Source organism: Pinus tabuliformis, chromosome 7, assembly GCF_031772625.1.
Source record: "Pinus tabuliformis cultivar Carrire ecotype Pingquan chromosome 7, CPIR1, whole genome shotgun sequence".
In the NCBI taxonomy this organism is placed as follows: Eukaryota; Viridiplantae; Streptophyta; class Pinopsida; order Pinales; family Pinaceae; genus Pinus; species Pinus tabuliformis.
The window spans coordinates 467,575,505-467,586,067 of NC_142293.1; the positions used below are offsets into that span (position 1 = coordinate 467,575,505).

General features: G+C 38.0%; 1 pseudogene; it reads right to left on the bottom strand.

Annotated features, from left to right (window-relative positions):
- Nucleotides 1-8,061: 8,061 nt before the first annotated feature.
- On the bottom strand, nucleotides 8,062-8,969 carry LOC149247972 (rac-like GTP-binding protein 7 pseudogene; annotated as a pseudogene).
- Nucleotides 8,970-10,563: the final 1,594 nt, after the last annotated feature.

Consider the following 10,563-nt stretch of genomic DNA (forward strand, 5'->3'; position numbering starts at 1 on the left):
ATGATGTGACTGAAGTGATATTAATGATTTTTTCATGATGGTAGAATCAACTGAGTGATGAAAGTGACCGACATATGAAATTATTGAGAGAGTGGAAATAACCTTGACGCACTAGCTAATGACCAAATTTTTATTTGAAGACTCACTGAAATGACAAAAAATTGAACTAACACCCTAACAACACCTTGTAAGAGCATATTTGATCACTGGTGACAGGCTGAATTGATTGACACTAACACTCTCACATATAACCTTACTTTTTTGCGACTTGGGAACCCAACCAATTCATTAGCAAAACAATATTGTGCCCAACCCAAAGTCTCCCTTTCTCCAACTTGAGGTCAACCATGCCAAGTTGGAGGTCCACCAAGTCGAATTTCAAAAAGTTCTAGAAATGAGAATTTTTATACTTTATATTTTTTAAGATTGAAATGAGAATTTTCTATATTATTATTGGACCAAAGCCCTAAAATTTACTCATTTAAAAGAACCCAAAAAATACAAATTTATTGGGCACATGCCATTTGTTTAGCCTTCTTCTACAACTATTGGTTCTGCACATTCAAACAAACAGAGGTACATCTTGGGAATGATGTGGGTGCACTAAGGAGATCACCTACCTCTTGATTGCACAGGACTTATGCATGCTAGATGTGTAACGCCCAACAACAACATATTTTTATCTCACGAGGAGAAAAGTTGCTATAATATAGTAGGGCTCATCTTGGGACACTACTAGCAGCTCTACTATGGGATGGCGCTTACTCATCTCATCAAGGACACCTCAAATAGGTCGTCTATATCACATATATTTGGAATTTCTCTTTTTGATTATAGGATATCCCTAGAGATCAATTTTAGGAAATTCCATTCTAACTAAATAAAAAGAATCTTCTTTTTTTATCCTCGATGAAGAAAAATAATGGTCATCGGATACATCGAAAATAGATTTTGGCTATTGCAAAATGCCAAATGATAAGGGTTTTGATTTAAGATAAGATGATCTAGTCCCACTGATGGATTCTTTTCATCATAGTTGTAAGGATGAGAAGAGGTTTGCACTGTGAACCTTAGCTAGCAGGAAGGAATTCTTGGTTGAATCTAATCAACTAGTAGTGGTAACATCATCCCAATTGGCTAATGCTATATGTTGGATGAACTTGTTTGCACCCCTTGTTGGTGCTTAGCTTCTTTTATGCCTTCTTTTATGCCATAGCAGCTTATTGTTGTCCCTTAATGGAAGACGAGTAAAACGTAGATATCGGGCAAGCTCTATCTCTGCCTATCACAAAAGGTTAGACCAGCATCCACACACACATAGGAGGACTACACTCATCCCTAACATATATGGTATGGGTTTCTTATGCATAGGCCAAGGAGATACTTATCAGTGATGTAAATTGGCTTTGATGTGGAGACTATGAAAAAGAATAATATCATATGGAACATTAGACACACTGAACGGGTTTGAAACCCTCCTCTTGCATAGATACACACCTTAACACAGGGTGAAACCCTCAATAAGACACCCTTAATTGCTTTGACAAGCCTCCAACCTCCCTCCATATAACACTTGACGGGTTGAAACCCTACATCTGGAAGTAAGGAAGGAAGGATGGGTTTGCATTTTGGTTGCGGACCATCATAGTTGGATGGGGAAAGTTCAACGTCTCGATGCAAGTTTTGTCGAGCCTCTCAATCGAAGGCATCCTACCACTATTATGGAAACCCCCGGAAATGCCAGTTTTCCCATTTGATATCACCAATGTGGGATTTCCTCATTGAACCACTCAAAATTAGATTTTGACACTATGGAAAAATGTGAAATGAGAGGGATCTGTTGGAGTAACTATCATGCTAACTATTTACAAGGAAGGAGGGGTTCGCATAACGAACCATAACAGTAGGCAGGAAGGAATTGGTGTTTGCATAGCTCTCAACCATAACTGCTCTCATGGTGGTGCCCTTTCATGGTGGATAGTTCAGTTTAACCACCTCATCAACTATGCGGTTACTAAAAGCCTCTCCTATTTGTTTTGTTGAACCTCACTAACTTCATGGGGAACAAAAAATTTGGCTATCCAAACAACCATATGAAAAAGCTTCGGCTTGCTCGACCTCAAAGAAATCTAAGGGGACACTCCCTAACACTCCCTGGCACACATTGCCACACTCTAGCATTTGGCACAATCTTGCCATGTTGCCCTGACACTCTAGAATTCCTTAGCACTGCCTAACATACCTTTTCACTCCCTCCTTAGCACACCTATAACTCACTGGAACTCCCTATCACACACTCTTATTCATTCATTTCCATGCATTTGAAACTAACACTCCCTTGTGTTTCCCTGACACTCCATAATACTCCTTGATATGCATTGGCACACCATAGCACCTGACACATCTTGGCATGTTGCTTTGGACTCTAGCATGCCTTAGCACTACCCAACATACCTTGTCACTCCCTCCTTAGAACACCTAGAGCTCACTGACACTTCTTGTCACAAACTCTTATTCATTAATTTCCATGCATTAATTGACTTAGTGCTCCCTTTTGTTTCCTTGACACTCCCCAACACTTCCTAGCACATGTTGGCACACCTTGGCACCTAACACATCTTGGCCACATGTCACCCTGGCACTCTAGCATGACTTAGTGCTGCCTAACATGCCATGTCACTCCCTCACGCTAGTTGAAGATTCATGTTTTTCCATTTTCCAAAAAAACGCCATTTAGGGCCTCAAAACGGCTCTGGAAGTTCAGGACGCAAAAAATTGCTAAAGATAGTAACTTGTGCTACAATTAAGGAAACTGAAAAACTGAAAGAAACAATGGTGGGGGTCCAAGTGGAATAGGCGGGTGGCCACCAATATCCACTTGGATCATTCCTCCCCCCTAGGAAGAAATGGTCCCCATTGCATTGAGTGCCTCCATGAGATGGGAAAACTTCTGTTGAACTTATTCCCTGGTGAGCCACTTGCCTTGGTGCAGGAGTTGGCCACCTTTGACAACCCGATACAATTGGATCTTCTGCTGGTGATTTTTCTTGATCTGTGTGTCCATGATCTGATCAGTTAACACATATGTTAGCTAATTAGTTTGCACATATTAATTACCACTAGTTGAAGAAGTATAGGTGCCCTGAATCAAAGATGATATCTTAACACAAGTTATCGACACTTGAACATAGTTGCCATGGATCTCATGGAAAAAATATGGAGAGACTCTTTGAATCTTAGGAAACATTTTCTCATAATCTACTTAATCTATAAGTGGTAGGGCTTCAATTTTTTCCATTTACTAGGAAATCTCACCCAAAAAGTCAACCATTGAAGAATCAATCCTATGCTAAATCACACCTACCTTCTCATTTTTAAGATCTTCGTGAGCTTTCACCTATGAACCTTAAAGTTAGTGCCCTTTAGCACCTCGAATGGTGGAATAGAAGGCATTGCAATAGGAGGTAAACTCCATTCCCCTTCACCTTTGTCAATATCTCTAGAGACACCTACAATCTATACCCCTCCCTTGACTCAACATGATTCCACTTCCTTTACAAACCCTCCCTTCAAGGGCATCCTCATAGGAAGAGCTTGTGGTTGAAATATTACGATAAAAAAATGGGGCACATCATCTCTTTACAGGGTTTCAAGGGAAGGGTATTGGAAAATAACCGTCTTATCCTCTATAGCCCTTAATACCTTCTCAACGCATAAGTGAAACAACATAGTGATAACTGGACCCAAAGATAGATCTCAACATTCAAGGCCAAACTCAAATAGAAAGAATCACACCATGGATTAAGAATTGGCATTTGGTTTTGGTAAAACCAAGGACCTCCTTTCAAGATCATGACCTTGCTTTTAGCATTCTCAAAAGGAAGGTTTAAAACCCACATTAAAAAGGGGAGATTTGCACCTTAGCCTTTGCAACCTTTGCCCAAGACAAATCTATCTAATTGACCATTCTAGATATGTTAGGTCTTGGAATTCTAGAGTACCCAATCAATGCCTTTGAGAGGCCAACTCCCTAGCTCCAACTAAAATTTAGTCCTATTGAAGAGGCAACTTGAATAATCCTGCTAAAAGGAGACATTTTTCCTTTCTTTTGATTAATTTACAACAAACTTCAATGCCTCTTCTTTCTTATCTTCCTCTTCCATTCCCAAACAAAAAAATCATTAATCTTATATCATAAACACTCTATATAGATAAGCATTGGAATCATTTTCCTCAACTCATGGGGTACCTTTACACCTCAACCCATGCAAGTGGACCTAAGTCCATGGTACAACCCATCACACTCTAAGATGGTTCTAATTGTCTCCTCAAAACTAGGGCATAAGACACCTTACAATGCAAAATGGTCAAGCCATCTCAAACTTATGGGCTTTTTGCCTTCATGGAACACATTCTAGCTAGTGCTCATCAAACATAATGCACTAACACCACTAACACACACCAAAAGTCCAAGATACTCGTAAGATGTGACCCACACCCAAGCGCTTAGACTACACCTTCATAAAATGCACCTTCAACTTTGGATGTCCAAAAACAGTAATATCCTAACCCAATATGGCCTATTTTTTTAGATTTGTGTAATTCACTCCTTATCAAATCCTTGCACCTCCTTAACACTCCATGAGAAATCTACTTGAATGGTCACCTTCCAAGTTCCAACACCTCCTTTTGCAACATGAAAAAACCACCTATATATGTTGCAACAACCTTGCCAACTTCTTTAGTGGGTTGCACATATATTTCACATTTCTTCTTCACCTTGCAAAGTGGTAGTGCAAGGAGAGGGTATCAACTTCAATCAAGGAATGTTCACTTAGTACCACTACCAAGTTTCCTTCCCACAACTTGTCAAATGTCTTAAGTTAGCTTCACAACTTCTCATGGTGCATAACGTGCTTGTCTACACCTCTAAGTGAGACCACAACCCCCCAACCCCTCTAACTATTCCACCTCTTCAACCCTTGTTAGAGTCTTTTTGGACATGCACCCATGCCTCAAGTAGAACATAACACTAGCATCCCAAACCTGCATGCTCGTTCCATCTTTTAATGCCTCGTTGAAACCACATTATCACACTGCTTAAAATGAAATGTTTACATCTTAAGGCAAAACATCTACTTTTCTTATGACAACCTAAACTATGCGAGTGACTTGGAGAGGACTCCATTTTCTCAAGATAAAAACATCGGGTCTTACAAACCCATTCACACAACAATTTGAATATATTTAACCTAAAGAAGGGTACATACCCTACTCCTTCCAAATTTGTCATATAACTTTTAAGAAACTAACACATGTTTTTAATTATTAAATCTTTACTATAGACTCTCTTTTGTTTGCACCCACCTAATATGCAAGAACACTTAAATATTTTCAATACAAACAAATTAAGAGCACATGTTTCCTTCTTACACTTAAATGTTTTCAATACAAAGAACTTGTTTCCTTCTAATAACATTCAAATTCCAAAAATACTATATATCTACCTCCATAAATTTTAATAACAAAATAACATTCAAATTTTCCAAAAATACAATACATCTACCTCCATAAACTTTAACAACAAAATCGTTACATAAAAACGATAATCTTAAAATTAGATTATTGTTAGGATAATCTTTCACTTTAACAACAAAATCGTTACATAAAAATGATAATCTTAAAATTAGATTATTGTTAGGATGATCTTTCAAACCCAACCAAAAACACACATGAGGTGCTAGTTTATCAAATGAAATTAAAAAACTTAGTATGAAAGTGAAAATGGGCTCTAATTTATCAAATGAAACTAAAAATTTAGCGCGAAAGTGAAAATGGGTGCTACTTTATCAAATGAAACTAAAAATTTAGGGCTAGTTTATCAAATGAAACTAAAAACTTAGCATGAAAGTGAAAATAAAATAATGTAAGCAGACAGAACTTGTGACCTAACTATATAGGGCAGCATATATCTAAGTGTCTCTGCTATGGAGCTTCTGAGCTTTACATTGGTTTAATGTCTTTTTCCATACGTGACAGTTTGGGCGCTATCTTGATGTTTATTTGCTACTGTTTCCTTTTTCAGTATCTATGTACCCTTTTACGGTGTGTTTCCCTCAGTACTTTGTATAAAGATTAACTTTCTGGATTGAAGCTTTTCATGCCTTTGTCTATTGCGAAGCTACTAGGGAGTCCATGTTATAGCAGGTATACAGAGTGTCTGCCGAAGCAAAGCAAAGGAATTTCCGCAAAGACGTCGGATTCTGTCGGGGTTGTTTTGGGATCGAACTTTGCATATTTACAGTGAGTATATTATTGATCGGGAAACTCTGCTCAGAGCCGAGTTAGTGAATATATAAATATTATTCCTAGGTAGGGTTCCGGATAAAATTGCGGCAAGATGAGGATTATGATAAAGGGAGGTGTTTGGAAAAACACAGAAGATGAAATTCTGAAAGCAGCTGTTATGAAATATGGGAAAAATCAATGGGCACGTATTTCTTCTCTGCTCGTTCGGAAATCAGCGAAACAATGCAAAGCTCGGTGGTATGAATGGTTGGATCCCTCCATCAAAAAGGTATTTTGAATAATTTTTTGTAAGGGTTTTGTGGAAATTTGTATAAGGTTTTTCTATCAGGGCTGCTGTATTCGCAGTAAAATTCTTTGTGGCAATTTTTATAGAACAAATTTAAACAAGGGTTTATATTTTTCAATAAGTCTAAACAAGGGTTTTTTTGTTGTACAACGCAGGTCAAATGATAAAGAAATGGGTCTCGGCACACCTCCCTGACAAGCCTTTCTGCTTTGTATTTAAGTGAACATAAAATAATGTATGTAGATCCAGCTAACTGCGTGGAAGCGCATCCTATTGACCAAGTGGAAGCTACAGTTCCGATTGAAGCAGTCAGGATATTTCTTTGAAGCGCATGCTCCAGAGCTCCAATGGTGATGTCACCCTTAGTAAGCTCCTGTTCCATTTAATCGTTGTCTATTTTTGGATCGGTGAAACCCATTAAGTTATGAAAATAAGTAGACTTTACTTAAAAAACCTATGAATTATAAGTAGAAATTACATAAAAAGAATTCTGTAGATATTTTGCAAGGAGTGGAATAACCAAATACTCTATGATCTTTTATATACTAAAGTAAATCTTGCACATTGAGACAATATAGCCAAACTCAGTAATAAAAAATTACATGTCTTTCTGACAGGGCAAAGAGCAGAGCACCTCCATGCCTTGAACATGATTCGGAGCTCTCTTTTCTTAAGGGCATGGGATACATGGACAAATTATTATAAATGGATGGAAATCCATTGCCCTCTGGTAAAGTTTCAGGTGTATTCAGTGTTGTTAATGCACCTTGAACATGATTATCTAAACCACCAACCCTGGGGTAGCTTGTGAACCAAGGTTCAGGCCATCTTCCATTTCTTCTTCTGAATCACTCATAATTACATCAGGTTTTTTTGAAGAACAGAACTAACAGAGTTGACAAGTGGATATGATTTCTCATGAAGCATAGTATGTTTGCGCAGTCTTCTCCCTCTATGTCACCATTTTCCCCGGCCTTGTGCATGTCTCCATTTTTTGTTTTATTCATTTTGCACTTTTCAACACCACCAGAATCATCAGCACAATCAGTTGCTCATACTTCTGTCTTTTCTAGATCAAAAGTTGCTTCTTCCCTTTGAATTCTATGAGTTTCAAGGTTGCCATCCTCTAGAATTATGGACATCCCTTGCAACAGTTCCTGCTATTTTTGTTGCAATGCAGCAATCTCTTCAAGTAGAATGAAATGCTTGTAGTTTGTTTCACAAATAACATAATGCTCCCGAGCACATTGCAACTGTTGCCTCTCAAGTTCTAGATCTCAAATTGCAGTAGCCAATTCCAACTGAAGTGATGAAACCTTGGCCCATGCATCTTCCTTGTGTTTCCTGGAGCTTATTATTTACAACAAGCTGCTCTTTCTATTGTCAAGTAGTTGGCTCAGATTGTTGCTTCAGTGCCTCCGAAGACTCTGCAAGAACCAACTTTCATTTACATTTCAAAATAGTCCTCCATAAGCACAACAGGCAATGATATAAAATGAAAAAAATAAGGACCTTTCATATTTCAAAACAGTCCTCCATAACCACACAGACAATGATATAAAATGAAAAAACCAGGACCTTTTGCCAGAGCATCTAGCTTTACAATAAATTCAACATACTGAACATAGAGTAACAAATCATAAATACTTGGGAAATATTATGCCAACCTTTGATTAAATAATGCACTGTAAAGTTCTGCAGATGCCAAAGATAGATAAAGCCCTTAAAGAATAAATCATGTTCTTTGCTTGTTTCTATGTTTCTTTTGCTTTGGTGGTTGAAGAACCACTTTGATTACGACATCAAAAACAACCTTAACATTCTGTTGTGTTTTAGAACTGCATTCAATGTATGCTGTAGCCCGATTTGCCTCTTCAAATATTCACCTTGTATTGTCGAGATTGGGGCTACTCTGGGATGATCAGCAAAAAACTGTTTGTCTTTTCGTAAATCTAATTTTGTCCCCGCCAAAATGATAGGCACAGATGGTGCATAGTGTCTCAATTCTGGAATCCACTTTTTGGAAATGTTTTTATAACTGGCCTTGCTGATCAAGGAGAAAGCCAGGAGGAAGACATCTGCACCTCTATAACTCAGGGACCTGATCCTATTGTAATCCTCTTGTCCCTTCGTGTCCCAGAGGCCAAGATTCGTTGTACTTCCATCCACCACTACATTTGCACTGAAGTTATCAAACACTGTTGGTACATAGTCCGTTCGAAATGTGTTTCTTGTGTAGGAAATAAGCATGCAAGTTTTTCCCACAACACCATCCCCCACAGTCACACACTTAATAAATCGAGCAGTACTCATGGTTTCTCTGACTCTTCAGAAAAACTAACTATATTTGCTGGAACATTTCCTATCCAGTGGCTGAATTCACAAAGGCTTCTTAGCTCAGCTAATAGCACATAACAGATAGTCAAAAGTTTTAAAGCACCTAGAGCGATTACAAACTAGAAAGAAAATTGTTTCTCAAATTAATATTTAAAAGGTTGTCCCAGAGAGATTAACAACCATTAGAAAATGGAGCACATTTTGAAAAGAAACAAACAAACATCTCAATCCAGAACATCACAGTTGGGATCTGTACTCACAAAAACCAAATACTCTATGATCTGCTCACTCTTCTCACACACTGCGAGGCCCACTGAGTTCCTACAAAAAAAACCAATTTTGATAGTTAAAGGCCATTGTAAGAGACTTGGTGGTGATCCTGATCAAGTGCTAAACCCCCTTCCAGACCCCAAAATCACCATGCTATTCTCACGAACATAAAAGTGTTTTGAATCTAAAAGGAGTTATCATTCTTATTGTTTCTATTTTGTGCCTGTGTGTGGTTTCAATTTTTTTCGCCATTATTATGGCAGGGACGAGGCCATGGACAACCGGAGGGGCACCATGACTGGTGTTGTAGCTGAACCTTCTAAGCCCTAAATTTCGAAACTTCTCTTAGACACACTTGTATAAAAAAATTCACTTCTGGTTCAAGAGCAACAAGAGAAAAAGGTTTTCATCTCTGCAACTTCTGGAGTAGTTGGACAACTTGTTGGTCAGTTTGCAAAGATGCATGGGTGTTATGTTGTTGGGAGTGCTAGAAGTGTATGATCAAAGGAGGATATTGCCAAATTTTGAAAATTAAAAAAAAAAAACACATCTAGGACTCAAATTTGTTATCTTCATTGATGGGAATTGGATGTACACTAAGGTCTTTGTTTCTATGAATGGCAGAGATGCTCCTGCACACTCTTGCACACTCTGGTACACCATGGCATGTAGATCCAATGCTTACAAGTGCTTGGAACATTCTTCTCCAAGGATGAAAATGTGTAGCAATAAAGTTAGTGAATCTTCATTTCAGTTATAAAAGTTCCAAAAATATTTTGCATGAGGTATCATTCACAAGTGATCCAGATCTTAGAAAGAAATATCCAAAGAGGAGTTGTTATCCCTTTGCAAATGAGGAATCATTTCCAACAGTTTAGTGATAAGGATGCATAATTTCGAGGATTTATTTGCATCTTATGAAACCCTTTTTAGGGGGTTTTCACTTGTTATTTTGAAGTGGAATTGGAACCAGATTTGTAGTCCTTTCACCTGCTTTTTCTAAGAGCTTCTAATTGAAGCAAAATATGTTGATTTGCAATGCTAAGAGAGCCTACAGGCAATTGTATCATGCAAATTTTGAAGACAGAAATCTGGTACAATCATAAGAGTGTGGAAGCATCACATTTGGTAGTAAAAGCATCCAGAATTATGGAAGGAAAAGAGCCAATAATATGTTCCAAAGAATGTCAACGGTATCAGTGTGCATGACAGTAATGAGAAGAATCCTTGGAGTTTGAAGAATTGCCTCCAAATCTAGCTAATGGAGTAAGTAAAATAATTTTGTTGCCCTGGATGATTACTCTCATGAGGTAAGTCCAAATGAAAAGAGTTATCCTCTTCATAGTGAAATTCACTTAATG